The sequence below is a fragment of the Aptenodytes forsteri genome, unplaced genomic scaffold (genome assembly GCF_000699145.1).
Source record: "Aptenodytes forsteri isolate BGI_AS27 unplaced genomic scaffold, ASM69914v1 Scaffold76, whole genome shotgun sequence".
NCBI classification, from domain to species: domain Eukaryota; kingdom Metazoa; phylum Chordata; class Aves; order Sphenisciformes; family Spheniscidae; genus Aptenodytes; species Aptenodytes forsteri.
In genome coordinates this window covers 841,191-846,626 of record NW_008794444.1, presented here as the reverse complement: position 1 = coordinate 846,626, position 5,436 = coordinate 841,191, and positions in this window count along the sequence as shown.

The window sequence follows — 5,436 nt, the reverse complement described above, 5'->3', positions numbered from 1 at the left end:
CAACATTGCAGAAAACAAAACAGGTCTCAAAAATAAAAAAAGGTAACAGTGATCTCCAGCTAATTCAGGAAAATCCCCAGAGGGGGATCCACCTATTAAGCACCTAAATCGAGGCTGTGTCCCAGTATTAACGCAAGGGGCTGGGCTGGGTCTTGGAGGTCTCATTTCAAGATGATTCCTTACAGGCTAGGACGAGCAGGAGTGAAAGCGATTTGGATCAGAAATTCCACAGAAGAGCAAAAATCTTTCTAGGTTGAAGGGTGTTGTGTGGGTTTTTGTTTGGTGGTTTTTTTTTTTTTTTAATGAGAAATTAGAACCACACACACTGCGAAACAAAGTTAAGTTAAATCTAGCCCAGCTTTGCACATTTTAACAATTCACTCTGCTGTCTGTAGAACACAGCAATATAAATATTGCTATCTCTGTTAAAATGAATTATTGACAATTTTAATACATGTTGCACAGTACATATTAATATAGAAAAATACATGTTATCAGCAGTGCAATGTTGACCATGTACTAATCCATTCCACCTGCTCAAATATTAGTGCAAATAATTATATATTTGTAATGCATCATTGCTGTCTAGTTTGAATCTCTGCCTCCAGAATAAATGTCTCTTCTCTGAAGTTGTTTGCTATTATGAGTAAAATGTTATATATTCATACTCAAATTGACTTTGGGTGGATAAGTAAAATGAGCAACCTTCAAAAATCCACTTGTCTAAGACTTAGCAAGTCATTTTAATGAATTGTTTACAGTAAAATGAACGTTATAAAAATATGTCAGACACAGGCTCGTATTAGCTGGCTTCTCTACAACACTCAAATACCACGCGGCAAAACAGCGTAGGGTTCAAAATGACCATCTTCAACTGGCAGCATCAACTGAGGTGAACCTTAACCACGTCTTCCAGCAGGCGTTATTTACCCTGATACCGTGCAGTTTGTCTGCCTACGAATCGATTCTGGGGACATCTTCTCTCCACAGTCTCACCTTTCTTTCCAAGCAAAGAGGTGGCCTTGATGAGGCTGGACACTTGGTAGAACAGCAGCTCCTGTCCCCAACGGACCGATGATCAGAATGGGAAAAGTAGATACAGAACCAAGACGCCGCAAGGGCTCGTTTGTGCCGGGATACACCCTTGGCTAGAAGTGAGGTTGGGACAGGGCTGAGAAGGACGAGGGCAGCCCTGAGAACAGATGAGGTGGGGTTAAGGGGAGTAAATTGCAAGGGAAGACTGTGGTGCAAACAGCCAGTTGACGAAGGGGTGGGGAGCAGAAACAGCCCCAAAAAACTTACAGACCCCCACTGTGCACACAAAGGGGAGGAATAAAAAGGATCGACGTCTCTTAGTCTGTTCTCTCCTCTATCCTTGCTAAATCCAGGTTTGAGAACGACAAAACACAGTGTGAGGCCGTTTTCAGCAGCCACTGCTGCCGTGGTGCCTATCTCCCAAAAGAGCATTTGTTTCTTCATGCTCTGCTCCAGCAGTCTTACGGACAATTTCAGTTTTCGGTGAAAGATGACAGAGAAGCTTGAACACTTCAAGAAGAAAAATTTGGAAGTATCAACTTTCAAATAATATTGTATATTAGAAGATCAACTGAACAAGCCGGCACTTACAGCTAAGTGTCTCATGAGACAGTCACACAGGCTATACTCCAAAATTACATTACTGGGGTGGAAAAATTCTGAACCTCCAAGGATGACAACCTGTAGCTCGGAGCTACTGGACCCTTTTGGGCAGCCTATGCAGGACAAGCAAAGATCTCTTCTGTAGCACCAAGGTGACACGAGAGCCTCACGCTACTCTATGCTGAGGCTACGCAACCAGGGGAGGGCAAGGACAGGCAGAGAACGTGCCGTGCTGACCCCTCAACAGCAGGGATGAGCTGCTCAGATGGGACCAGGACAGGCTTTAGCATGGCAAGGGTGGGAACTCACAGCCCGCGCGGCTCGGCCAGCATTACAGCCTCTGCTGCAAGGCCTCCTCACTTCAGAGGGGAAAGAGCAGTGCAGATGAGCAGGATTTGGGACCGATATAAGGAAGTCTCAAATTTATTTTCATCCCAAATCAGGATGAAGAACTTAAATTACAAATAAATAAATAAATTACAAATAAAATTGCAACGTATCTTGACCCTCAAGTATCAAAACAATTCATTTTGGTTTATTAAGCTGTTCTCAAAGATACTATTCAGAGATGGCTCAACTTTACATTTCATGCTACTTTCCTGGCACATTACCTAACGGATGCTGATACCTGACACTTTTCCCCCCACGGCTGGTCCCTTACATGAAGTTTCAATATAATGCACCGTACAGCCATCTCAGGAGAGAGCGTGTAGTAACAACAACCTGCAGAGATGAGAGAATATGGGGAAGATAGAGGAATAAAGGGGAAGGGAGCTAAACTCCTTCTCCTACCAGGCTACATGTGGATGAAGAACTACTAGATAATATGTAAAGGTCTCCTAGAAGCCATGCTGCAAAGTTAAAGGTTTCTTTCTCTCTGGTAGTGTGGTAAGAGGGGAAGGGATATTGCAATCCTGAGATCTGGAAAGGAAAACAGGGCATAGGGATGTAAAGCTGATAGAATAAAAGTAGAAACCAAGGCTTCCACATACACTAAGGGCTGTATTGACACAGAGTAAGCAGTGCTCCATACAAGAGAAAAGACGACAGGCAAACACAGCTGCTTCCCCACTCTAAGACAAGCAGAAGACATGGTATAGAAATCTTGTAGCACCAAAAGAAATTAGGATGGAGGAAAAAAAAAGACAAGCAAAGCAGTGAACATGACTGGGCGGGAGATCTGGCTCTCTCCCCTCCTTAAAACAGATGTAGAAACACCAGGAAAGAAAAAACAAACAAAGTATTCCAGTGTAGATTCCAAAACACAACTCTATCTCCACTTACAACTAGCACAGAAGTGGTGGTGGTGGGTAATGCCTTGAAGCCAATATCCAGCAGAACATGAGGACAGGAAAGGTGCTCCTACCTTTCAGTTGTCCTCTAGAAGAGTGGCTTTTGGTGCTGGCTTATCCTCCCTACTGCTCCTGGGACAAGTGCAAAGGAGAAGAGCTGCTACCTGCATCTAAAATTAGACAAGCAATTATTTGGATATCTGCTTCCTTCATACAGGACAAACCATCACCTCAGCCTGGTTTCCCTATCCATGACTGGTTCAACCCAAGTGCTAATCCAAATTAAGAGTTATTGCCATGAAAACTTAACCCAAAGAGCACCCCTCTGTTTTGGAATATGCCATGACATCGAAAACTGAGTATATTAAATTTACTGACATGCACATATTGACTTGAGAAACCTGGAACTACGAGCTTCTGAAGAACAGGCCAATGTGTACTGGACCCATGAAGGAACATAACGGGCCTCTCCCTCTTCAGGGCACTTTGTAAGATGCAGCATTTTTGCCACATATTTGCAACATTTCCTACAGAAATGGAGGAATCAATTCAGACAACACTCAATCCCAACACCCCAGCACCAGCTAAGATGGCAGAGGATTGCTCCTTAGGCAACTGAAATGGCGAGTTATCTGTGGCAGTTGAACACTGAAGCAACCAGTGATTTAAAATGACTTTGTAAAAGCTGAGGAAAAAAAAAAACCCCAAAACAAAACCTAACCCAAGTTCTCTTATTGATTGCGAGAGAAACTGATCTGCCACCTCTCAATACCGTGCCGTTCTCAAGTCAAGTGTCACCGTTCTCCAGATCACTGTAGTCTTCAAAGAAGAAAAAAATAAAATAAGCTCAGCTCTGGCAAATTCTCCTTCCCACCAATCAGCCTGCACATTGCTGATGCATTTCTACTCCTCACAGTGGAGATAAGCAGAGCCCACGTTCACAGCATCACTACCTATCCTTCACAGCAGATTTACACTCGTGTGTGGATGGCCTCTTCCTGTTGAATCCAGCAGTTTCAAGATGAACAGCTCCACGCCAAAGTATTTTAGCCAGTCCCCCTCCTCTAGAGGCTCACTTCATTTCAGGGTGGGACGTAGCTGTGAAGAGATTTTAATTCCAATCCTGCTTATCCTCCTAGGTGGATGTGTACGTCGGGTTTCTATTAATCACATTTTAACCTCTTCCTTCCATGTGCTATGCTACTTCACTTAAAACTGCTTGTTCTCCATATCCTTTTAGTTCATGTCGTCTTCACTTCTTACCCTTTATTTCTAAATATCTAAATCTCATTTTTCCAGGCACTTCCATTTCCCAGTTTTTTATATTTTTGTGTTGAAGAGTATTCTTACAGAACACCAACTCCTTCCTGCCCTCTGTGCATACGCAAACAGAATACAATACCAAATCATGTTAATAAATTATAGGACTTGCAAAAACACAGCTGATTTTCCAGCCTACAACAGTTAACTGCAAAGCCATTTTCACCAATTGTAGACAGCATAATTACACACACACATACAGGCTTCCTCTCGGGCATTCATTTGGCTGCCAGCCTGTCAAATGCCTATGTTCTCAGAGCGAACATTAGAAAGGCAATACTTTAACTCATTACATGAACATTAAAAGGCATATTCGTCTTTGGATAGTACTTTATTGTATTCAGAAGCCACTGGAAATATTTTCCCAAATTACATGCTATAAGAGCTCTAAACTTAAAAATGTGTGAAAATTATAGTTCCCCGCCCCATCCCAATCCAATTTGTATTGTAAAGTAAACTTACTGACAACGTAGTCTTCTCTAGAAATAGAAACTCTTTCAGTGTGTGCATAGGGAGGTTTTTTTTAAAGGAAGGGGAAAGGGAAAGCTCACACCAGTGATAAATTTGGTCAGTAAAATTACTTTTATTCTTTTTTTTTTTTTTAAATAGAAGGGCTTATACAATTGCGTATAAAGATATTTGAAGAACATGGAAATGAAATGAAAAAAGTGTCTGCAGGGAATTCTTTTTATTGAGGAAGAGTTCACATATCTAAGTTTAAGTATTCACCTACTTTTTGCTGCCTCCTGTTAACAGGCATAATGAAAATACTGCACTGAGCATATGCATGGAAAACACAGCTAATAAAACAAGAAATATGGTAAATACATTTCATACAACCTTAAAATAATTCAAACAATCATACAACAAGTTCTGAAGCACTTCTGTGATCTGCAGTCTTAAGATGATGTTCACTGTTCTGAAGTGTTTACAAATTGACACTTTTTTGTAGAAAGATTTTGTACTGGTTAAGAAAACCACAGCCTTAAAATTGTTGGCTTTCAGTTACAGAGGTAACAGAGAGGTATCATCTGAATTCACATCAGAGCTTTTGAAAAAAAAATGGCAGCAGTACAAGCATGTGCCTCCTCCAGTGTCCAAAACTCTTTGTGGCTTTGCCATGGCCAAGGAATAGAGCTACGCAGCTCAACAAAGCAGCCAGTCTCCCCAAATACTTTGAAGCTCA